The 26,722-nt window shown below is 44.0% G+C and overlaps 1 long non-coding RNA gene across 1 annotated transcript in view; it reads left to right on the forward strand.

The window, feature by feature from the left end:
* Positions 1–22,795, forward strand: part of LOC119402265 (uncharacterized) — a 36,244-nt gene extending 13,449 nt beyond the window's left edge. The window contains exon 3 of the long non-coding RNA XR_005185698.2: positions 20,567–22,795. This is a non-coding gene — a long non-coding RNA (uncharacterized LOC119402265). The remainder of the gene's footprint in view (positions 1–20,566) is intronic.
* The last annotated feature ends 3,927 nt before the right edge of the window (positions 22,796–26,722 follow it).

A 26,722-nucleotide genomic window follows, 5' to 3' on the forward strand; every position in this document is an offset into this window, starting at 1 on the left:
TAATTATGAGACATATGGTCTATGTTGGGACTTTTTCTGGAAATATTACATTTAGGGAAAAGCAAAATTTTGCGTTAGAAAATGGTCATGAAGTTGTACAATGCACAAAAAATAGTTTTAGCCGCATATAGAGCGAAATAGTGCGTACAGCCGGCGGCAAACCTTCAAAAAAGTTACTTTTGGCCAATGTTCAGTCGTAGATTGAACATTGAGGTAGTCCTAGTAAAAGCTCCAAATAGCGCATTTATTAGCAACGTGCCCTCCCCACAAATTGAGAAAGCTTTATCAAACTACTTTTTGTTTTCAGCAAGAAAAAAATTTTTGAAGTTGACTCCCACTTGTGTCTGCCCTTGTACACATTTTGTCTTCGCAGGAAAGTGTCCGAACAGTAACTACGACTTGTGCGGGTGTGAGCCTTCCTGCGCTGATAGGCGTACATCTAGGCAACAGAGTCTGCTTTTCTACGTGTTTATTGAAGTGATTTATTAGCCAGCATTAGAAACGCGGAGACTACTAGAGTGTATTTCATTGGACGTCAATGTCCGCTGACAGCGGGCATAGCGTTCTCATGCACCTCAGTCAAGTAACACTGTTGTGTTCAATAGGCCGTTACCTGCGATAGGATTTAGTAATAGGGAAATACGCTGTCATCATGAAAGTGATTGCTCGCGTAGGCTGGTGGATATGCTGCAAAGTTTACCAACACAATCGCGTTCAAGCGACCATGGTGACCATGGTGTTAAAGAAGCCGTGATGATTTCTCTGTAAGCGCTTCGGCAGGCTTAAGTGCCATGTACTGCATTTAAAAAGGTGGTAGAAAGAAAAGCACGTTTTGTTTTACTCCCTTTTTTTGTTATAATCATACCGAGTGGGAGAAAAGCTTAGTCCGCTAATCTTTGTTAATTCTTAGGATTGAGTGACGATGACTGAAAACTTAAATGAGAAGACCGGCCTGTTATCGTAAACCATCAGCAGTAAAGTGGTGGCTGCTTTGCTCCCAAGACGGACAAGATTTTGCGCGGAAAGATAAGTATAGTTAAATTTATGGATTTCCACTGGTGGTCTTCTTGCAGAACTGTTGAGGATGAAGCAAGGGTTGCATTTTTAAGGAGGCTGCAATAAGTGTTTTAAATAACGTGTGGGAGCGGCTAAGTGTGAGCATTTCAGGAAGTCACAGCTGCAAAGTCCATCTATTATAGCTTTACTAAAGGCTACCGATTTCATTACTGGTGATAGCCACCTGTGAAATAACACTGAAAAATGAATCAGACATGAATACAGAACAACTAGCCCGGCTCTCAATTCTGCTCTGTATATAAATCCTAATGCGTGGAAATACTGTCACCCAGATGAACATAGAGTGATGCACTATTGGCTTTGTCACTTTTGCGCTATGGTTTAATTAGCTGACCGGTTGTGTTTCTTTGTGGGTATACATGGTTCGATTGATTACACCAGTGTATTGAAAGATCCACTGATCTTTCATATGTCGAAATGCATAAATGAGAAAGTCAGGTTGTTTACTTTATTCAAGTTTATTTCATCGATAGCCTGGCGTTAACAAGGGTACCACCCATGGTCGACAACTGCTATCATATCGAAAGTGAAAGCATGGAAAAAAATAAGTGGAGCTTGCGATGCGCGATGCAGTTTAGAGCAATGAGTGCGACTTTGTACCCATGCCGATTGTGCACCGAATATTTTGTGTCGTCACGAGGAGTTCCTCTGGATATTTCTCTCTGAACTATTGTTTGTGAAGGATGAACAGTTTGAGCAGTTCATTGTTTCCTGGATATAATAATTTCCTTCATTCCCGAGTACAAAGTGAGACCAACTCAAAGAACATACTTTGAGGTGGGCTTGAAGCGGTGGTACTTACGAGTATTCTTAATGGGAATTGCATTCGTGTATCTCTTGGCGAGGAGCAGCTGAGTTTCACCAGTAGTGGTCTTTGATACCCATATTGCCCTAATACCGTGCACATTTTCTTGTGTCCATGCGAAGAGCTGTTGTGGTGTCAAGATCTGGTTTTCATACGGCTTTTGTAGGCTCGCTTTTGCTGCTAAGCACTTCACGGTTCCTCCTACGCCATCGCAAGCACTCTTTCCGTGTGATGTTGCGAAGAAGTTCCATTCGGCGGAAATTGCAAAATCCGCTTCATGGTGGCAAAGATTGATGAAGTTCTTTCTGTTCTTGTACTGAGCGGCAGCCCCATTGGAAAAATAGTGAATATGCCTGAATAGAGGGAGATCTTGTCTGACTTGTTGTAGTATTGCGTCCTGAAATGCAAAGACTGCATTGGTGTTGTGGTCGAGGCTGTCATATATCACAACAAAGGATATCATGGAAGGTGCATCAGAGCTTCCTTCCTTTGCTCGGTAGTAAATTACCACTGGATGCAGTGATGCCTGTGTGTTGTCCCAGTGGAATTGCTGTGGTGCATCCTGTACAACAAAGTGATAATTTTCTGCAAAATCCATTACCACAACTGCTTCATTGGTGCTGAGGTTTGTTTTAAGCTGTCTAAAGTAACGTGCCTGCTGTTTGTTCACGAAATAATAACCTTTGAGTTCCTTCAACATCTCCGCGAACTTTTCAAGGAACTCATCATGTGAAAGAAGAAGGGACTCGAGGCTGCACCGCGTGCCGCTGACCCACTGTTTAACTAAGAAGCTTTCGTTCTCTTCAGCCTCAGCATTTAGATTACTCCGGAGTAAAGTTTCGGCAGCCTTAGTGCCTGGGCAACTGCTGCAGTGGTCGAACATGCATGCTTCACTGTTGAGCTGGCATACCGTTGTTCCCAGTAGCTCTTCGCAAGTCTCCCTTAATCCAGAAGTGTGGAGCAGGAGCTTAAAGTTTTGGTGCTGCGTGCACACGCAGGTAGTGTGTGTGCCACATCCCCCTGCCAGCACGCAATGTGCAGGTCGAAGGCTGGCAAACGTAGAAAATCCACAAGTCATTTTTGAAGTTTCTTTCCTGTTTCTGTGCATTTCTTTCAAATTCATCAGCAGCAAACGTTTTTGATGGCCACGCAGCACGTCTTTTTTTCCCAGGAGGCAGTGGGACACTGAATCGTCTTCATAGAAATTTCGGATAGAAGAAACTACTTCTTCACTTAGGGGACGACCTTTCTTTTGTGGCGGCATGCTCAGCACTCCTGAGTGGGACTTGAGTTTTATTGCCTCACGTACCTGTCGCTCAGAGGCACCAAAGAACCTCATAATTTTATTGCGTGACCAGGACTGTGGTGCCATTGTAAGGATCTCAATTTTGTTCCTGCGTCTGCCCTCTTGCGTGAATGTGTCTTTAAGTTCATTCATTAGTGAAGCATAGTCATTGAGAAGAAGGTTTTCCTCCGTTTCATGCACTGCTCTTGATGTCTTGCTGAGGCCCAGATAAGTGCACATTGTTTGCTTCAAGTTTCTCTGCAGTTTGTTTACTTTGTTCTCGATGTAAATTTCTCTACGTTCTCGAGCCCGCTTTCGTCTAACAGGGCTCGCCCCTACGCTAACGAGAGCCTCGTTGACTGCATCTGTAACTGCAACAGGCAGGTCATCTACAGCAGGCTCTGCTGATTGATCTTGAACAGGCATGTCACGCTCCAGCGATCGTTTCTTGAAACTTCCAGTTGGTCTTAAGTGATAACAGCAACGGAGACAGCGCTGGCAGAGCTTCTCCCCTGGAACTAATCCCACCATGTACACCATGTAGTACACCATGTAGTGATGGCCGCACACTGTGTTGACGACTTTCTTCTGCTTTGCACGAAGCAAAAGTAGACGACTTTGTGGCTCGCTGAGGTCTTGAATATTGACTGAGTACTTCTGCTTAGTCTGCGTGACCTTGTGGCATCCTTTAGGTCCTAGGGAGCATGGTGGAAGTTCACGACCTGTGAACACGAAGAATAAAGTGATTAGGTTTTAATATTATGTGGTTTCTACACAGTCGCATTATTCAACGAAACTGAGAAAACTCTTTGGTCGCATTTGACTTCTGTAGCACGTAAGTTCATGTGGCAGGACCTGATCGCTCATTTTAATTCAATCGGCTGAAAACCTTGCTAAACAAGTTTACCTACCGCAACCACGAAATTACTAAGAGGCATAATCTCGATCGCCGTAGGTTGTTTAACGTGATTATAAACCTACGTACCGAAGCGTTCTGTCATTTCGCCTCCTTGAAATGCGGCCTCGGCAGCTGAGGCCGTGATCCTGATTTTACTCAACCGCACCACACCATAGTAAGCAGACTTCGTCCGTCCTCTAGAAATACAGAACGTGCGATATAAGTATTAAGTTCCTGTGATGATTTATACACATTGAATGCTGTAAAAATGGTTAAGACATGAGTACTGACAGCTACTCTTGAACACGTCTTCATTAATAAGCATATGCTTGAAATATCAAAAACGTCATGTCTTATGCATGCAACACCAGTACGAGCGAGTAGCATTTTTAAGGCGCTATTGAAAGAAAATGCTCACGTTGATCGAGTTTCCTAACGATGATCGTCAGAAAACAGGAAATACAGATTCGTGATCTCAAATGGGTACGTTTAACCGCAAACAAAACAAACATACCTTCGCCTGTTCACCCATGGCTCGCTGCAGGAGATTGAGTGGACGCTTCCATGAAAAAACTTCAACAATTATTTACATGAAAATAGCTTCTGCAATGGCAGGCACAACTGCTACGTGTCGCAGACTGATGAGCATCCGTTCCTCAATATGTAAACCGCTCTCAGGATATCCACCATTCGTTTGCACACATTTGCCACCCTTGCATTGACATGGTAAAATCACGTCTGCTAGGATGTCTGCTCTAAGCACGTCTTCCTTTTTCGTCTGCTACATGTTTATAACAGAAGAAACATGTTCGCTTGAACGGGATTGTGTTGGTAAACTTTGCAGCATATCCACATCCACCAGCCTACGCGAGCGATGATTTTCATGACGACGGCATATTTCCCTATTACTAAATCCTATCGCAGGTAACGGCCTATTGAACACAACAGTGTTGCTTGACTGAGGTGTGCGAGAACGCTATGCCCGCTGTCAGCAGACATTGACATCCAATGAAATACACTCTAGTAGTCTCCGCGTTTCTAATGCTGGCTAATAAATCACTTCAATCAGACAGAATTCTGTTGAATGTCCACTTTTAAAACACGCCAGGTGCAGAAAGCTTTCAGAGGCTAGGGGAGCAGGGAGGACCAGTACATTGACTGCGAAGAAGAAGAACAAGAACACGACTTTCGCCTTCTAGTTGTCTTGGGCGAATGTGTAAGGGACCTTGTGAGTTTTTCTGTTGCACTGAGCGGAGGAGTCTCCACATCTCGAATGTTGTTACCAAAACCGGTCTCAGTACGCCACTCCAATTAAGACTGTCGTAGGCTCGCTCGGAACCAAGGATCGCATGGGACACGACAAATAAATAATAAATACCCGTAAAATCGTATGTGGAATTCGTAGCTGTTGCAAGTAGGTCTTGCACACAGATATTTATTAACAAAGCATAGGCTGAAGCAAATGATATTAGCAGCAACAGTACTTGCTAAATGTGAAAACACAAGCACCGGCCAAACTGCGTAGAAGAGGAGAGAACAGACAACTAGCTTCAGGTGTCGCACGATAGTGGCCATGTCTCGCTAGCGGATCTGTTGGAATTTCGTGCTGATGAGAAAAGGGCTAAATAGCAAACTTTGTATACGAAATTTTAAGTACCTCTTTCAGATTCACGAGTTTTTTAAACAAAACAGAAGCACTACCCATACATTGGCAAAACCAATAGCTAGACAATTACATTGCCCTTGGTTTGTTTCACGTGGCTTGAACAGAAAAACGCCAGGCCTGCGCTGAAACCGCAGCACAGTCACAGCGAAAGCTGGAAGAGTGGCGTTTCTAGAGCCCGTTAAGTTCTCTTGGGGCTGCAATACAAGTACACTAGAAAGGTACCCACTACGCCATAAATCACAATTTTTGTGAAGTTGGGAAGCACCTACTAAGCCATTATTCGTCATTCTGCGGAGAAGCGAGACACCAGCTACACGTCTGTAAGGCATTATGTGCACTTTGTTGACGCGACGACTGATGACGATGAAGAATTATGGCCCAGCCCTTTGTAATGGGTTGGAATCTTTAAACGGCCCACCAGTTATGTAATTTGCATTGGGTGACGCCCGGTCGCTATTTCCCTCTCCCGTCATGCTGCATAACATACGTTGACGTGGGAGAGAGACGTGGGGGGGGGGGGGGAATTTTACTGACACCCCGAGGAAGTGGATCATGCGCTTATGGGCTTTGGCAACCAATACAAGTGCACTTGCGAGGAACCCACTACGCTATAAATCATTGTAATTTTTGAGAAGAAGGGCTAAACGCATGTAAGGCATTATGCGCACTTTGTTGATGCTGTGCCTGATGACGATGAAGAATTATGGCAGAGCCCTTTGTAATGGGTTGGAAGCATTCAACAACCTACACGTTGCGCAATCCGTATTGTGTGACGATTGGTTACAGAATTCACGTTGTGCGACGCTTGGTGCTTATTTTATTCTTCTACCACGCTATGTTGCATATGCTAATGTGGTTCCTTCTCGACATGAAGCCTGTATAGGACCTCTTTGCAAGGCAGTTTCAAGCACCGGCATGGCTCAGAGGTTGAATACTGGGCTCCCACGCAGAGGGCCGCTGTAGGATCGCTGAAGCACTGCAAGTGCTCTATTTCGCAAGACAGCAGTTCAAGCATCATTAGTTTGCCCTTAATTAGTGACTGCTTATTATAGGCCAAATATGAATATCAAATGCCATTGGCCTGATCATCATAATCAGCCGACTGCACCCATTGCATGGTAAAGGCCTCTGAAATGTTTCTCCAAGTATCCCTGACCTGTGCTCACTGTGGCCGCTTTATCCCGGCATACTTCTTATCTCATCTGCCCACCCAGCGCCTCCTCTATCTTTCTGAGCCTGGGCGAAGGAGCGGAGCACAGTGGGAACTGACGTCGGCATTAGTGCGGCTTTTAGCCGCCGGGCGCTGCCACCGTAGTAGACCAGCTGCTATATGGTTCAGTTTTCGGCTGTATTCACTTTGTTTAAAGTATAATGAAAACTTGTAAACTGGAATCATGAAGCGCTTGTCATTCTGGGCAACCAGCCCATTTCGAAGGCATGTGTCTTTCGCGGCTATTTGATCGAGACGCTCGCGCATCGTCTGCTAGCCCGATACCAGAGAGCGCATGCCAGTGATGCGCGGAAAATTGTGTCACCGTTACGTTCACTTGACTGAGAGTCGGTTTTTGACTGTCTGAAAGTCGATGTTTGAAAGCAGCATTTGCCAAGAGCTAATACTGAAAGCCTGGGCGCTTAAAGTTCCCCGATGCGTTCTACTGTCTACTGGTGTAGCACACTATACGCAAGCCTGGAGTTCTTGTGCTAAATAGCAGGAAATGTCACTAGACTGCTTCCAGGGATATACGTGATCGCCCGTTCCCTTCGTAAAGCTTTTGAGAATTACATTCGTTGCCACCGGGAGAAAGCAACAGCTGGTGCCAGAAAAAGAGGAACTATACCAAGTGATTCCACCATTTCAGAGCGTAGACCAGTTGAATCGTGGTGGTACGACAAAAAGAAACAGCTGCATATGCCACGCGCTTCCTGCAACACTGACCGATGTGTGTGAACAGACGCTGTCGTTCAAGTATAAAGTCGTAGTGCCGACTCTCAACTTGAGCCAATGTGAAAGGCGTGAAAAATGGCGTGGCCTGTTGTCAGTTGCTTGAGCTCGTCATTGTATTTGTCGACGGATTGTCATAGCCTCAGTACCTAGCTCCTCAGGTGTCTTTCTTTTCTCTTCCATTTGACCTTTTCGGTAGTGAGCAAGGTAGAGGCCGAATGGCTGTTGACCTGGACGCTTTTGTCGCATGGAGCAGCCTGCTCAGCCTTGTGCACTCATTTATTGTGAGACTGTACATAATGATTGTCGGTTGTTTCACCGGTAGCGCATGTGGTGTCCATGGGCTCCGATTCTTCAGCTTCGGGACCTAATGTCAGCGCTGCATGCACATGGCGGCGATCGCGAGGCAGCGTTGCTACTGGTACTACATGCATTCGTCGACTGTTCCGCTGCAACACGGTCACGTTTAGGGATACTTGCCATGCTTGGTTCAGTTGTTAACTTGGGCTGCAAACGTGAAGGGTAGTCTGCAAAGAGTGACGCTACTGCATCCTTCTTAAGCTGCCGCTTCTTATGTTCTATGAAATCTTCGGGTCGTAAACGACGGCTGCATATTCTAGTGTAGTTTGAAGATGTATTAGGAGACCAATTATTCCGCCTTATTACTGCAAGCCACCTCTACCGAACACCAGTGGCAGCCGAACAGTGTATTAAGGTGAAAGACTTGTATGCCTCATCAAATGCGAAAATTCACCATCGGCGGCGTCAGCACGAGTGATGCAAAAAATAATTACGTGATGATGTCATCATATGACGTAACAGATCATAAAATTTTGTGACATCATCGTGACGTCATATTACATCTTCGCTTGGTCAAAATGGGCCGATCAAGGAGGCAGTGCATGCCTCCGCTGATGTGTAGAAAGCTTGCACTGCCTCCGATCCTTGAGGCTGTAAGAAAACCACGTTAAGCACAGAAATATCTTGGAGGGAGGCAGGGGATGTTCAGTACATTGACTGGAAAAAAAAAAAAGGAAGACAATGGCTTTCGCCTTTCAGTCGTCTTAGGCGAATGCATAAGGGACCCTGTGTGATTTTTTTTTCTTCATCAATAAAGGGAAATAAAATAAAAACGACAATCGTGATTTCTTTCAGTTCCATTTGCAGAGTGAAACACAACAGTATGTAAAACGCGAATGCTAAAAAAAAAAAATGCGAATGCTATCAAACTTGTGTGCAAGTATCGAACCGGCAGCCCGGCCTCACAGACTGCCTGCGGAATACGTACAGCGGGGATGGAAAGACACGCGAACATGTGGCATCTGCATTCTTTGCTGTTTCGCATTTATTTTCAAGTGGTTATTGCCTGGATGATTGATGAAAAGACGACGTCATCCATGACACAATGAAAGACCATCTAGCATCTTTTTATTGCCACCATGGTTAGAGCGTGATGAAAACAGCGTGCCGCAATGTTCGCGTTTCTTTCCATCCCCCCTGTACCTGTGAAAGCCTGCAAGAAGCACAAATGCGATTAAACTCGGATTCAAGCACGAATTCGTGAGCTTCGTAATACGCGCGGGCGTTCAACGCCAGCTTCCCGTAGTCTACTTGCACAGTGCCACCACGCGGCAGCGGCGAGCGGACGCGGAGCGCGCGCTCGACGGCCCGAGGAGAGCGATCGCCCAGGCACTGAAAAAATAGAGGAGGCGCTGGCCCACCTAACTTTCTGCCTCGCCCTGGCCTGCTTGCCTTCTCATGGAATCCGGTCTGTTACTCTTAATGGCCAGCAGTTATCTTGCCTATGCGCTACATGCCCTGCCCATGCTCATTTCTTCTTGGTTTCGACCAAGATGTCCTCAACACCATTTGTTCCTGGACCCTCTCTGCCCTCTTGTCTCCTAAGGTTACACCTATCATTTTTTTTTTTCGATGGCCCACTGCATCGTTCTCAATTTAGGTTGAACCTATTTCATGACCCTCCAGGTTTCGGTCCTGCAGGTAAATATCGGTAGATGCAACTGTTATGTAGCTGTTTTCATTTTTAGTGCTGGTCAAATTATCACAGCTGTTATGTAATTTTATTATCGTGTATGCCATTGCCTAAACATTTATCATGCCGGCCCAGTCACCACATAGCATTGTGCCCTTCTTTTCTTTGTGGTTCTAGGTTCCTTGTTACGTTATTGCGCACCACTTTGAGGGCGAAGTCCTGGGGGATGACTGCGTCAGTATGGCATCTTTAGGACTAACGCATAAGGAAATAGCGTATCTGAATATGCAATACAGGGATATGCGATAGGTGTGTGATTCTTTGGCATCAGTGTCTATCAGTATTGTAATATTATATATCTTCCTTTTTCTGTAAATGTTTTCATTTTGTTTGTTTATTACTATGGTACGCGATTGTATAAAAGCTTCATGTGTCCGTCCAATAAATTCATTTGTAAGTTTGCGCTTGTGTTCGTGTGGTTCAGTCTTCATCCTCAAAGTGGTGGGCAATAACATAACAATGAATATATACCAACTGTCCCAAGCAAGTAGCCTTCTAGGTTCCTGCTTGTTTTCTGTCGGTGATGAGCGAGGGACAGGTGGTGCAAGAGAAAACAATAACGACGAACCATCGAAAGTGTTTTCAACGGCACGAGCACATGTATGAAAAATTCCAGCGGCTCAAGGTACATGGTCCAAGTTGGATTTGAGTGAAGAAACACAATGAGCTGGTATTGTTGGTGTCGCTCTGGTCAAGAAAGGTTGGCTTGCAAGCTGTGCACTGGCATTGAAGTGGAAAATTTGGAAAGTTGGTACAGATTCATGATGTTAAACAGCGCAAATGACAAGGGACTGGTTGAAAAGAAAAAAGGACAGGCACTGACTCGCAACTAAGTTTAATCAAGTACGATCAGAAAATATCTAATGGAACACAAAACACACCAGGAAAAGAGAAAGGAAGAGAAGAATGTGATACACACTACACATGGTTACTTTGCTCACATCATTCCAGCGTGCCATTAAGATAATCTTCCTCCCAGATGGCGCGATGGAAGGCTGGCTGATGCGTACTGTGCTTTTTCATGCAATCTGTGCTGCCTCAACAACTAAGCTCATGTTCACATCTCTATGCTTGTACAAAATCTCTGCGTCATAGAAATTCAGCGAACACTTGCATTGATGGTAGTGCACACACACATGCGCATAATCATTCTTCGATCTTTACAGTCAATGCATGCTCCCTCAGCCTAACATTGATGCACTGCCCTATGTGCACTGGCAATGGGAGCAGTTGGTGTTTCGGCCTTGGAGTCCTCTACGCTGGCATTCCGAGGCGTGGCCGTTGACCCCCGTGACGTTAGAACAAGGCTCCTGGGAGTTGCTGCGACCTCTCACGGTAGTCCTGGAAGCTCCAGCAGTGGTTCCCCCTTTGGAGGCTGGTTGGCGACAGTCCCCAGGGCACCACACTGCCGTTTGGGCAAGGCACAGGACACAAACACCTGCTGAACCCTCAGTTAGGCCTAACCTCCTAGGCCTATCGCCTTGATGACGGCTGGGACACTGGCGTTGACCTCAAGAGACCCTGCAGACTCAGACTCGGACATTGATGTCTCCGTGAGCCTTATGGACTATGGCCTTAGACACGACCCAACCCACATCGAACTTTGAAGCCACTGTCAGCTAACGTAAGTGCGTTCCAGCTTGCGGAATTACTTTTCAGTCATGAGGCCCAAGGACTGGTTGGAGTGCGCATCACACATTTGTAATCCGAAGTGGGGATATTGCGCTTCATACCCAGTTTTTGCTAAGAACTGCTGTTTTTGCACAGTGACGAGCTGTGAAACGCATAATAAACATGGACGCATCTGGTGCCACATGCGAAGCATTGCACTGGTGATTGCATTCCTGAAGTTGAGCTTCTTCATCTTAAAGGGCTTCTAAAGCACTCTGAGTTCAAGAATGTGGTTTCTTTCTTGCCTTCGCTACCCTTCCTACAGGAGCTACCCCCTCCTCGCCACTTATTTCTTTGTAAACACGTGAACAGTGTCAGCGCAAAGCGTAGCGCCTATCAGTATTTCGTACTTTTTGGCTACTATACGCTGTTGTCTCCGCTTTCGCAGTCGAAATCATAGAAAAGATGTGAAGTCAGCTGATCGCTAACAATAGTTCGTGCGAGACAAGGCAAAATGGCGTGTGCGACTGCATGGCAAAGCCGGGTAGAAGACAATTCACAAGTGATATCCCTCGTATATGGACCAATCGAGAGCTTTCCATCATGATGTCACGTCGACAGACTGCTGGCATAACGAATTGTGCCGAAAAGATGGTAAATGCCAGAAAAGAATAACATGCTCCTTCTTTGCATTTTCAGAAGTTGTTTGGGGCCCTTTAGATCGTGAAAAATATTGACGCACCCATAGACTTCGATGCGTCCGGTGTTGTACAGTAGTGTATGCAGTGTATTTTTAGAGTATTGTACTATAGGCGTCAAATGAAACGTGAAATGCGGCAAGCATTCACAATGGTATTGTGCGCGCCCTTCAGTCATCACCATGGACAGGCACGCATATGCACAGTGCTGCCAAACTCGATGTGTGCATCTCTCTATGGGGATGACTGGACGGCATGCACTATACCATTGCGAATGCTTGCCGCTGTTTGCATTTTATTCGATGCCGATAGAACCAGCAACAGTGAACAACCTAAAATACAGATTATGTATAGAACGAAATTTAAGAAGTGAGTTCTTTCTTGTACGTGCTCTTTTTGCAGTTACCTTTCTAGCTGGTGGAATCGAATGAAGATTACCAGATCGTCGACTTTAAGGTGGCCGTCGCGATGAGACACCCTCTTGCCCATTTGGTATTACTTGCACGCAAGACAATTCTTTTCCTCATGAATCGAACGCATGCAACCAAATATTTCGCAACACACTGCTGTCTTCGTTACCTCCTGTTTGATCAGTTCAGATCAGCTTACGAACAGCTTGAGGTGCCAAGCTTGTTAAGGGCGCGGGTTTGATTCCTGGCCATAGCGGCGGCATTTCGATGAGGACGAAATGCAGAGAACACCCATGTGCTTAGATTGAGGTTAAAGATCTCCAAGTTCATGAAATTAATCTGTAGTCCCCTTCTACGCTATGCCTCATGATTGTATCGTGTTTTTGGCATGTAAAACTGCAGCAATCATCATCATCATCATTGGGGCTAATAAGAGAGGTCGTTCTTTTACAGAACGAAAGAAAAAAAATGCCGCAGTCCCTTTGCTGTGTGAAATTTAAAAAAAAAAAAGGGAACGGCTTGTGATATTTGACAGATTGTAATATGATGTTCTCTTTCTCTCTCTAGGTGCATCTTTCAAAGTATCAAAGGAGTCGGAGGACGCTGTGAAATGCAGTGCATTATATTTGAGCCCCACTCCATTCCTTATTTTATGTGTGATTATACCTTTCCTAATGGATACGTTGAAAGATATTCTATATATGGTCTGGTCTTTTCATTAGTTTGTATGCTTCATTCAAGTGGTTACGGTGCTTGACTGCTGACCCAAAGGTTGCGGGATCGAATCCCGGCCACCGCGGTTACATTTCGATGAAGGCGAAATGCTATAGGGCCAAGGCCCAGGTACATGTTAAAGGCGTCCTGCAACACTTTTTGAGCATGGTCAGAAAATGCTGCCGATCGGTGGTTGAGGCTCTGGAGAACACGTGAGCCAAACATTATAGTGCAGCTCGTGGCCTCGAATTTACAGTCAATTCTCAAAGTCAGATAGCATTCGCTCCCTCATCTCTCTACATATGATGCCATATACCCAAATTACTGCGCCATATACCCAATGTCCACGGCCGTTGGCTGATTTGAGCATCGTGAGCTGCTTAGTTACCGTGGCCGCCACATGCCCACAAGCACTCGCGATCACGCTGAAAGTAAGCCGCATGTTCCAACACTAACAAGGAAATAAAGTGCTCAAGGTCATGATGCGTGCTGACGAAGGGACGCACATCTTCTGGCCTCCTTGTCATCCGCTTCCCTGTGAAGTTTTCAGCACGTTCGCTGGTACAAAAGGAGAGAGAAAGGCCTTGAAGCGTGTGACAAATTCCTGTAACTCCGCTCGTACTTGACGGATTCTAAAAATTTTTGCGGCATGCGATTCGTGAAGCGTCATGCGCTAATAGCGAGACTATTCCATTATAACTCAGAAAAGTGTTGCAGGGCCCCCCTTTAAAGAACTTCAGGTGGTTGAAATTACCGGAGCCCTCCAGTATGGCATCTCTCATGGTCATATCGTGGGTTTGCACGTCAAACCCCAGCTGTTATTATTATTATTATTATTATTATTATTATTACAGTGAAAGCTCGTTAATCATATTGCACGGGACAGAAAAAGATGTCTGGATAAAGCGAATGGCGAATTGTGGAAAGTACCAAGAAAACAATAAATAAGTGTCCATTACATCAATGCACGTTAATTTCTGGATGAATACTTAAATCCAGTGCATGTTTGCATACGTGCAGTGTAAAAGCTGCAATTTTAGTCATTCGCGACTTCGTTCACAATGTGACCACAGCTAAGGACCCCACTGTGTGCCTTATTTTATATGTGTGATAATACGTTTTGGAATGGCTACATTGAAAACTCTCTAAATTTTTGTTACTGGTTTTGAGTGGTCTCTATTTTTTGAGCAATTTTGTTTCATTTACAGTTTATTTGGGGTCTTGTATTTGTTTTTTTAGGTATTAATGGAATCCCATATTTCTTTGAGCTATGTTTTGATTATATTCATTCGCATGAGGTGTGTTTAGAGAAATTGAATTATTTGCACTTTATTTCTGCTGTTTTTTTTAGCATTATGTATTATTAACGCAACTGATTAAAAGAAAGAAGTTCACTGCATAAACGGATTTGATTCTGCTAGGCACCTTTTTGTAATGGTCATTTATCCCTTGCTGCATTTCGTCTTTCTCAGTGTCCTTGTCATACATTTAGCTTAATTTCTCGGTAAGTAGGGCACTGCTGTTGATAATATTGCTGTTTTAGACGTCATACATTGGGCTTTCACTCTGACATAAATTGTTATTTGCCTTTAGTGTCCCTTTAAAGTCAGAAATATTACTATAATGGTAAATCTAGAAAAAGTTTTATCAGGAAACCAGCTTATGGTGATTTCAAGTGCATAAGCAAGCAGATATGCTACACTGCAAATGAACGATTATAGAACAAGTGTGAATTTGGGATTTTACTTGGGGAAAACGATCATTTCAGAACTCCGGAGTAAATTTCACTGACTGGTGTTGTTAGAATGCATGAAAATTTAAATAAATATTTTCACTAACCGGTGTTCCTATGATGATGCCAGAAAATTTAAAGATATACTTTGGCTCGAGAAACAGCAATGACTTTTGGTTTCAGAAGATGTATCCTTATTGGAAAAGGTTAATGAACATGCCTTACCATAATCATGATACCAAATCAACTTGCCCACCTGTTCGTTTTTATTCCTTAGTCATCACGGTATTATAAGCCCATTAAATTGCTCTGAAATTGCGTATGAAATATAAAAACATGCATGACTAATGCTACTGGAGCACCTGATAATCAGTTCTAGCTGTGTGTTAAAAATTTGTGGTTGTGATATACACCATGTACAGTCCGCATCAAAACTTTAGAGACCACTAGGCCTCAGTAAACTTGATATTTCTCAGCAATTTGTGACTATTCAGTTGAACTGCACAGTACACTGTTAGCGTGTTTTAGTACAGGTTGGAAATCTGCGTTGAAGACTGCCTTTCAAAGTAGCAGGAATATTCAGCTTTTTCTTATGTCTCATGGTCCCTAAACTTTTGACGCTGACTGTACATTCGAATCTGCTTGCAGCAAATCGCTTTGTAAGAGGTGCAGTGTTTGGCCGTATATAATACGTGCAGTAATTTCATTGTTCTCTGTTTTAGTGTTTATAACTAACTCAGAAAATGTTTAACCACATGAAAACACGGTTTTTAGAAACAGCTTGCTCGAACATTACTGGTGAATTTCAAAACTGCATGGCATGTAGCAATGTTCTTGGGGCTGATAAGTGCTTGTGTTTTAGATCGTTGTTTGTAATACATTATTTTAATCTCTTTAGGTGGCTGTCACGAAATGTGCTATGGACCTGAGGGCACTGTTGCATGGACAACATTATATTTGAAGTGCCATTGTGTTCTTTATCTTGAATGTGTGATGTCTGCTATTGTTAATGGCTATGTCTTGTAAATTTTCTGCATTTTGGTTACTTGTCTTTATTGATAGTTTGTGTGTTTTGTATGGAATTTCATTTGGCTGATGTGCTTTTAGAAAGGTCATTTATTTCTTTCTTTTCTGTTTTAGTAGCTTTGCTCTTTTCTTTGAGCTATATTTTGACAATTCACTTGCTTTAGGTTTGCTTCAAGAAGCTGAGCTAAATCTACGTAGCTTTATTACAAGCGTTAAGTATTAATAACGCAACTGCTTTCAAGGAACAGCCTTGGTGTAAATGAGACTTTCATTTCGCTTGGCATTTCCTTGTGATTTTCATACATTCTTTGCTTTTCGTTTTATTTGGTTTCTTTATTTGGCGCATCCCCTGGTTCATTCAGCCTCAGTGTAATTGTGGACTACAAGCTGTTTTTATTGTACATTATACTGTGCAATGTTGCCTACATTTGGGTGTACTCTTATTTTTAATCTTACATGTTTTTTAATAGATGTTGAATGTATTAAGATGTTCGTGGGAGAAAACGGGGAAAGAAATGAGATGGAAAATATTTACAGAAACTCTAATTGCTGTATTTCAGATATATAATTACTGTAATCTGAAATGTTGACACAATACTGCATTGTCTTCATTTGGTCACCGAGGTCATAGTTTAACAGTTCCGTGGTTTTACTGGAGACAGCATTGGCTGTAAAACTTGGCTTAAGAAGCAGCTCATGCTAAGAATATGCATAATGTTCTCGCAATTAGTGGCTTTTTATCTTGCACGAAAACTTTTCTGTGAAAATGTGTTTGCATTTCATAAACTTACTATTAACCTTTAATCCTTTAGCGGTCAAGTAGAAATGTGCCGGTAAAATGTAATGGGTTAACATCATGTGCTTTCTTTCTGAAAGTGCCCTTAAAATGTATTCAGTGATGGCTTATTATTCGCATTGGTGTCGGCCTTGGTTTCCTTGGTATTTCAGCATTTTTTTAAGCAACTATAGCTGCATTTTTATCTTGTGTTCTTGTACTTCTCATGTGATAAAAAAACGCAGGGTGCCAGAGTTAATTTGCAGGCCTCCATTAGTGTATGCCTCGTAATTGTAGAATCATTTTTGTAATAACCCTTAGTTTAATTTTATCATTCTTCATTTTCTTTTTTTCTGTGAAGAGCAACACTCCAGTGACCCGTCTTGTATTCTTTATGCATGACGAGCACATTCTGCGAATATTACATTGCTGCACGCCGCGCAGATGCTCCATTTCGAAAAACTATTCTCATGACCCTCTCTAGCACCTGTCCAATCCTCCTCGTATGCGTAGTGACGTAATATTACCCATGGGCAACTTTACCTATCACCGGCTTCGTCGATTGGTCCTGTGCTCTATGAAACAGTGCCTCAGCCCTGCGGTGATGCGATTTTGGCCATGCATTTACCCCGTTTCTTCACCGCGCCCCTCAAGTGACCCTGGCACCAGTTGTGACATGAGCGGCACGTGGAGGAAGCCTTTCTCGGTCGTTGACTGCGTGCCTTGGACCTTCTCTTTATTGTGAAAGCCGTCAATATCTCATCAAACGCGAAAAATTGTCCACTGGTGTTGGCGTCAATAAGAGTGATGCAAAAAATCACAGGTCACCGCAATATATGATGTGAAATAAAGTGGCATAACATGATGACATCATCACATTACATCGTCGCTTGGTCAAAGTTGGCCGATAAAACGGCAGTGCAAAACCAGGTTTGTGCAGAAAACTTTCGGATTAGGGCGCGCGCAAGGATCAATACATCGTCTGAGTCAAAAAAGAAGATGGCTTCCTCCGTCCGGTCGTCCTAGGCGAATGCATAAAGGACCCTGTGATTCTTATTACATTATTAAATGTTTGCTGTTGCCCAGAGACATCGCGTTATGTCGTCAAAGGGGGCGTAGTAGTTACGACAGCGGGCTACGCCTACCCCTATTGGCTGCCGAAAAGGGTAGGAAGGCCGAGCGAGCAACTAAAACCATCCAAAGCGGGTTGTTCTATAACATGCAACTTCCTTATTACGGCACTTATTTGTAAAATTCTTCCGGCAGCATGTTGACACCATACGAGTGCGCAGGTATAGCTTCTTTACACATTTCAGACTGCGGGGTCGTTTGCTGGCCCTTTCAGTGTCTTCTAACCTAATGAGTTATTAATTCTACAAATCCTTGTAAGTTTTCATCTGCATAGATTCCTGCATAGATTCCACTACGTTCCAACCCTTAGCAATCGTATACTTGTGCACTGGGCAAATCTTCAAGCTTGGTGTGTTGTGCTCTGTAGTATTTCTGAAAATTGTCCTAACCACGTACACCCGTGTCGTACAGGCACATCTTGAAGGGCCATCTTGTCGATGGCCTTCGAAACAACATAACTCTATTGACACAGTGGAGTTTTGGTACTGCTACATGGCAATTTTGAAGGGCAGTTGACTGGTTCAGGCGCTTCTCGCAAAAATTGTGTGCCCCTACAGGTCTTTATTTTTCCTTTCATGTCACGAAAAGTTAAATCATATAAATCCACTTAAAAGAACAAATATTGTGAGCATTCTTCATACTTGCCATCTTCTCACCTGTATATACTCATCATCACCGCTTGGGTCTGAGTAGTGGGGCTCAGGCTCGAGGGCAATAAAGAAGAGTCTTGCGGCCTGAACGTTGTCTCACAAGTGGTGGAGGTGCTGGGTTTCTGCAAAACATACAGCCGCCTTAGGAGCCGCTTCTTCTGGCCTGGCCTCTCCACTTCTGTTGCCAAGTACGTCTCTTCTTGCACCCTATGTCAACGGCGCAAGCGGCCGACTTCCGCTCCCGCTGGCTTGCTACAACCAATCCCATGTCCCGAGGAACCTTTTGCCATTGTTGGAATGGATCTAGTCGGACCTCTTCCTGTAACGTCTGCAGGATATCGCTGGATCGTGACAGCGGTTGACCATCTCACACGGTACGCAGAGACCGCTCCTCTGCGCTCTAGTTCTGCCTCTGACGTGGCCACCTTCTTTCTCGAAGCCATCGTCTTGCGTCATGGTGCGCCCCGCGTCCTATTAAGCGATCGCGGCAAGAGTTTTCTATCCACAGTTATACAAGAGATGCTTAAAACTTGTGGCACAGTTCACAAGACAACATCAGCATACCACCCTCAAACCAGTGGCATCACCGAGCGATTCCACCGCACGCTAATTGATATGATATCCATGTATATCAGCCCAGCTCACGACAACTGGGACACGATATTGCCATTTGTGACGTTTGCTCACAATACCGCCGTCCAACGCACTACTGGGTATTCACCGTTCTACCTCGTTTATGGCCGTTCGGCGACATTCACCATTGACGCTTCATTCTTACGCACTCCAAGTGACAATTCTACAACCCTAACCGAGCAGTTCGTTTCGAGGCTTCAAAAATGTCGGCAACTTGCTCGGCTCAGCACAGAAGCCAGTCAACACGATCGCAAACAGCGGTACGACAGCTCCCATCGTGACGTCTCTTTCAGTCCTGGCGACGAAGTGCTCCTTTGGAACGCCTACTCGTGTTCCCGGATTGTGTGAAAAGTTCCATTCGCGATTCATTGGACCCTACATAATTAATGAACAAACATCCCCTGTAAACTATCGTGTCACCCCAGTTGAGGCTTCTTCCGACCGTCGCTGCCGTGGTTCAGAGATAGTCCACGTTTCCCGTCTGAAGCCCTTCGTTCGACGTCTCTACCCAGTCTAAGTCGCGGCCAGGCTGGCCGCTTCGGCGCACGGGGAAATTAGTGTGAGCATTCTTCATACTTGCCATCTTCTCACCTGTATATACTCATCATCACCGCTTGGGTCTGAGTAGTGGGGCTCAGGCTCGAGGGCAATAAAGAAGAGTCTTGCGGCCTGAACGTTGTCTCACAATATGTATTTTTATTTTTATTTAGGCATTGTAGTAAATAGTTGATATGTCAGTATGCACATATGTTTAGTTTTTATGTTGAGCAGCGAAACTGTGGCAACGTTGGGGCGTCACAATGCGGTTGCCACTTACTCGAAAACGCAGACATGTCGCTGTTGTCGAAATTATGTGCAGTTTCCACGTTTCAAGTGGGAAAAATACTTTAGTAAACAATTAATATCACTTGCACATTATATTATGAGAGCACACTGGTTTGATTATTTTTTTTGTAATCATGAGTCGACCGAGCACACTATGAACGAGAGGGCACATTTGTGCCATCTACACTTCCGTCCCTCGATGTTTATTGTGGTTTCGATAGAGTTGCAGGGTGCTTCGTCAACTCGACCATTAACTAGGCAGCTTTTGAAAGCACCCGTGAGGCAGCTCGAACTTGACTATTCAGTCGATGGACTATTGGTTTGAAGGCCTACCAAATGCCCGCTTGACACGGGCATTATTCAGTGAAGAAAAAGTTTCATTTTACGTCTTAGCGCTCGTGTCTGTTCATTAATTTTTTTGAGATTTCAATAATATGGCCACCACAGCTGCATTTTAATAAGGGTGACAGCAAAAATCCTTGTATACTTAGGTTTTGTTTTGTGATAAAAAAATAATTCAAATGGCCGAAGATAATTTTCAACGCTCCACTATAGTGTGCCTCCTAATCTTGATCATGTAATTTTTGTTTACAGAAAGGGATACAAAATTTACTTGTGTTATTCTCTTTGTGCAGCACTGGGATGGTCCAGCTATCCAGCAACTGAGGACGGTGAGAAGTCACAGCATGGACACCGCCACTGCTGTAACTCCTGTGACTATGAGACTGGGTACTTGTCCAGTATGAAAAAGCACATCAGGGTTCATACAGGCGAGCGGCCATGTCAGTGTCACCTGTGTCCTCGGAGCTTCTCACGTAAAGACCATTTGATACGTCACCTGCGTGCCCACAGACAGGAGCGGCCACACAAGTGCCACGTGTGTTCCCAGAGCTTCTCTCAAAAGTCTATATTGAGAGATCATCTGCACATGCACACAGGCGACCAGCCGCATAAGTGCCCCTTATGTCCTCAGACGTTTGCATGGAAAAACAGCTTAAACAGGCACTTGCGCACACACAAACGCAAGTGAACATTTCAGTGGGACTTCTGCTAATTCCTGTTTTTAGAGGCACGTTCGCCTAAAGTCCCCGAAAAATAACTGCTAAAGTGGCGCCATTCATGTCACTGTTGTAGAGGCATGTCCTCTCAAGTGCACTTTGCAGATTTTAAATGAAGTCGGTTAAGGTGCAAAGCTCGCAAATCATAGCTCTTGGCTGGAAGAGGGGCTTGTGCAATTTTTCCACTAGAGTGCACGAGGGTGCTGGGTTTCTAAGCGGCTCAGTGGGAAAGGTCCGCGAAATAAAATGGAAAGAATAACGATAAGTACAACAATGCGATGTATACAGAAGCAAGTGGCGTACTTTCGTGGTATCCAAAAGTAAAAATGTACGGAACGTAATCAAAGAGTACACGAAAGTGCTCGCTCCTGATGGCATGGCAACTGCAAACTCGACGGCGCTAAGAAAGCGCTAGCTTTCAACAATTGCATTAGACTATACTTCCAAGTGTGATAGTCTAGCTTTTTAGAAAGTCGTGCAAGCGCCATATTGCTTGTCTGTGTCTGGGTTGGTTGCTGGATCATTGCACGGTGTGTGGTCTGTTTGTACGGTGGTTCGGCATGCTTCGATACGCCGGCTTGCTATGCCAACGATAGCAAAAACAGATACAACAGCAGAAAGAAGCTTTTTTCACTACTGCGAGAAAAATCTGTAGTTTCTTGGTGGACACCCTAGAGGCACTGCTGCAGCTGCTAGGCGTGGAAGCAAAGGTGAATGGGACGCAGTTGGCGCTACTTTATACTTTTCGGGGACTTTACATCTGACTGGTCTTTTACAGCACTCTGACAGTGCTTAGTTTGGTATGAAAACTTAAAGCATAACTTTATTAGTGACAGCGCAGCTTCATCATTGCCTCTAGAGCATTGTGATGCATAGCATAAAATATATCAACTAGAGTTAATTACTTTTTGCTGGGCTCCTTTACAGCATTCTTATGTAACCGGTTGAAGGTGCCATATGTCGCATTTTCAAGAAAGATGTGTCCATTGTAATGAGCGAACACACCTCTGCATTGCCAATTCCAAACCTTTTCTACTAGCCACTTACCTGAGCCAACACGAAGATGCAGTACCTTTACAATATCAGTCAGGTCACCAGCCATGTTTGAATTAAAGGTCTGCATGCGTGTGCAATATGTTATGTTGCATTATGTTTTTAAATGTTCAATGTGTTTCTAGGTTATGTGGGTGTCCTGTAGTAATTCTCCTACCTATTTAAATATAGCTTCGCATTAAGAGATGTCTGTGAGAGCATAAGAAAAGCTTATTATGTGTTGTTTTTCTAATGTGTTATCTTAGTAAACTACAGGAATGTCCTTTATGGGTGAAGTGGAAGGGATATTTTGATACCTTGCCTTATGGGACCTAAGCAGCACTGAACTTTTTGAAAGGCAACCTGTGTCACTCTGCTAAGCTAGAGGGTGTGGGTGCGATTGCCGGCCACGGCAGCCACATTTCTAGAGAGGCTAAATAGAAGAGCATCAGTGTACTTAGATTTAGATGCATGTTAAAAAAAAAACCAGGTGGTGAAATTTGATGTGGAGTCCCCTACTAAGATGTGCCTCATAATCATATCGCAGTTAATTAAATATTATTATTAAGAACATGAACAGTGTGGATCCACAAATCTGTTTCATTATGTCACTGGGATTTTTGTGTTCTTGCTGGAGTGTTTCTTTCAATATAATTTTCTAGCTCAACAGATGCCTCCTGTACTTTATATCATTTTGTCATTTACTTACGCTTTTTCTCAAGCAACACATCAAAGCACTTACATAGCACTTGTTCACCAAAGATTTCTCTTATGTCACCTGGCCAAACTTGCACTACACTATTCTATTGAGGATCAAATCGAATTAAAAGCTAAATAAGTTTGGAGTTCTCATAATCAGAGCCACATTGCGCCATATTTGCATCAATGCTTTTTCCATGTTTTGTATGTTTGCTAACCCATCTCACACCATTTCACACGGCCAATTTTTTTATAGTAGGCTTGTCTTACCTTGAGAAATTGGTGTCATTTATTGCACTCAATATGAGGTTCTAGACTGATCCTAGGCTTCCGTGAACTTTCTGCAGCTCTGGCTCATTCATTGACAAATATTCTGAAAACACCTTTGTGGCGTTGACTGATTTACAGCTTGAGATTACACCGGTTCACTTACATGTCCTTGCAAGCTGTCCATGTTTGTGTGCTTATTTTCGGAGGAACATATGGTGACCCTGTGGTTGTATGTAAACATCTGCTTAAAATTGTTTGCAGTTACAGAATGTTTAATGATGGCATTAGAAAAATGAGTGTTAGCGAGTTCTGAACATTTGTAGTGACCAAAAACCTGTGATTTTTGGCACATACTGTTTGTTCCTGTTTTGTATGTTCGGCAATGCAAATGCTGTGAAATTCCAACGGCACTCTTTGTATTCACCTGCCAGCATTCGTGTAGTGCATTTTTCAATTGACACAACTTGCAGTGTGTGTACAGGTCATTGAAATCTTTTAATGCCCTTGAATTATAAAGTTTTAGACTGTGGTATCTTACTGTTTGTTTTCTGCTATTCTTCGGTTACATTTCGTGCTCCGTTATTGCTGGCATTGTCTGTCGTGTTGCTTACTGCACATCAATGGGGCCTTTTAAAACTTTTCAAGCCAACTAGTTTCTATTTATGGATTGTGTTAACTGGAGGATGGACAGTTAAATGCGTTAAAAATTGCACCGATAGGGGCGCGTAGTCCAGAGTTATTGAGCATTGAAAGATAAATATGCAAGAGAAGAAATAAATGCTCTCAACTGGAAAATTGTGCACTCACACGTACTCACTTCTGTTGCTTGCTATGTAATTGGCACCCTTAATGGCAGAGCCTGAAACACATGCATAACGGAACATGGTTGCTTGTTCCATCCATTGTGCCAATCATGCCATTGCCGTAGTAACAAGCACTGTGGCTCTGCACCTCAAGGAAAAGGGTGAGAGGAAAGCAGTTAGCCAAGGTGAGAAACATTCACGTCATCAATTAAAGTCACGAATGTAGAGCACGTATATAATGAGGTTGTTCACGAGGGTAGACATGTGAGAAGAGAAGTTTTCGCACGAAGACAAACCTCGTGTGAAGATTGATCTATGTGCCAATGCTACAAGTTTAAAAAGCACTCCTTCTGTGTCTGTAGTTGCAGAGCTTCCTTTTTCTTTTCTTTTTTTGTGACTATCTGTATGCATCAAAATAAAAAACGCCAGGCCTGCGCGGAAAGCGCAGCACAGTCGCAGCGAAAGCTGGAAGAGCGGCATTTCTAGAGCCCCTTATAAACCCTCCTGTGGCTACTAATACAGGTACATTAGCAACGTACCCACTTGCACAAAGCGTAATTTTTGGGAAGTTGGGAAGCACCCAGCACGACATTATTCGTTGTTCTGCGGAGAAGCGAGGTAACATATGTAGTTGTGCAGAGCTTCCGACCCACTTTTTGCTTTTTCCCGGTTTTTTTGTGACTATTTAACTGTATGCATCTTCCTTGGCAAAATAAGGAACCCACTACGGGCTTCCTTGGCATAAATCATTGAATTTTTGAGAAGTAGGGCTTGCGAGTAGGCACTGTGCCATTTTTCGTCATTCTACAGACAGCCGTAAATACCTTAAACGCATGTATTTTTGAGAAGTAGGGCATTAGGCACTTGCCATTTTTCGTCATTCTACAGACAGCCGTGGTACCTGCGAAACGAATTATGGAAGAGCTTTTGATGCGCACTTGTTGATGCTGTGCGTGATTCACAACCTGAAGAATTATGGAAGAGCGCAATTCGCATTGTAATGGGTTGGACATTCCTGGTTAACACCTACTCGTGTTGTGCAATTCGCATTGGCTTACTACTCTTTTACCACGCTAATTGCATATGTTACAGAATGTGGTTCCTTCCCGACATGAAGCCTGTGCTTATTCACTACTTTTACCACGCTATATTGATTTTTGCAAAGCAGTAATGTGGTTCAAGCTTCCCGACATGATGGCTCAGCCTGTATGAATACTGGGCTTTGCCCACGCAGAGGGCCCAGGTTCGAACTCGTTCCATCCTGGAATTTTTTTCATGGCTCAGAGGTTTTTTTTTTCTTATTTCGAGCGATACTGGGCTCCCACGGACACCGGCGGCGGCGGCGGCGGCAGCGGCGGTGGCAGCGGCGGCGGCGGACAACTCGTTCCATCCTGTTTTTTTCACCAAAAAACGTTTTTTTTTTCTTATTTCGAGCGATGAAATGATCTCATAACGCTTTCGTTACTGTAAAAAGTAGAAACGGCGGCGGCGGCGGCAAAACAAATGCGGCGGTGGCAGCGGCGGCGGCGGACAACTTTGTGGCACCAAAAACGGCCGGTGAAATGATTTAACAGCTTTTCGTTTTTGACCAATTACGGACGGCATGAAACAAAACAATGTTGAGCAAGGTTTTTGTGGCATCTAAAGAGATTATTTGCAACTTTCGTTTTTGAGCAATGACGGACGGGCAATGTTGGGATGTGGATCTACCAGAAATGCTTCTTTCGAGCAATGTAACAGTGTACGGCTGTCCGGCAGCAGTATGATTTTTTGAGTGTATAAATACTTAAATATTTAGCAGCGCTGTTTTTATTAGAGCTGTGCGAATAGCAAAATTTTGGGTGCGAAGCGAATTTCGAATAATAAAGGTTGAGTGCGAATCGAATAATTTTCGGATAATTTCCGACTATTCTCAAATATTTTTTAATACTTCGAAGCGAGATTACAGAAACAAAGTGCACAGAATCCTTAAGTATGTTCTTACGAGACGGGAACAATACAAGTCACAAAACATTGTAAGAACAGATTTATTACCTAAGGGGGTGGATCGGCTTTCGTATCGCTGAAAATAACAAAAAAAAATCGATTTTCGAAAATAGCATTTTCAGTTTCTGTAGCCCTTTTTCTGATTCCAAAATATTGTCACTGAAGACTACGTACAAGTGCGGTAAAAATTTGTTGTGCTTGTCGAATGTGGCGAAAGTTATAGTGGAAATCGGAAAAAAGAAAACTGTCGTTTTAAAAAAATTATAGCTCCGCGGAGTGCACCGGGACCGCCATCTTGGGCTCGTCGGAAAGAGCATTTCTCGGGTCCTTCACATTTCCCGCTTCAGCTTGTTCCTCCATTCAGAAAAAGCGTACAAAAAGCAAATGTTTGAGGTCGTTTTGAGGCTTTCGATTGGCTGCGTCCGCCATGTTGCTCAGCATGCCTCGCCATCGGTCCGTTCTCGCTCCGGGAGAACGTCGTCGCTGCTTTCCGTCGCGAGGTCACGGCTGTCTAAATAGCGCTAGTTAGTGACGCGTTCGCACTCGTCTGTGTTTTCACAGGTCGACGATCTATTTAGAATATAATTAGGCTTTAGTTTGACAGCTGCTAGCGAAGCTCAAGCATCAGATTACGATAGTGCGCTGCGCTCGTCGCGAACATCGAGGACATGCGTCTCGGACCGACTGTTCTGCTTATCAGCATTTCGCACCTCGTGACAAAGACCAGCGCGGGACGACTCTTCATACTCGCAATCAAGCAAGAACGTACTTTGAAACATCTGGCATCGGGCCACGCACATCACAACCGAGCTTACTGCTCGGAGTCGTCACTAGGCCTACTCCACTCACGGCGTCCGATGTATGAGACGAATCCGAAACTCTGCGGGCAAGAACATCGCGGTAGTGGACAAGCGAAAGCGAAGAAGCCGCAATGTGTTTTGTC

The sequence above is a fragment of the Rhipicephalus sanguineus genome, chromosome 8 (assembly GCF_013339695.2).
Source record: "Rhipicephalus sanguineus isolate Rsan-2018 chromosome 8, BIME_Rsan_1.4, whole genome shotgun sequence".
Taxonomy (NCBI): domain Eukaryota; kingdom Metazoa; phylum Arthropoda; class Arachnida; order Ixodida; family Ixodidae; genus Rhipicephalus; species Rhipicephalus sanguineus.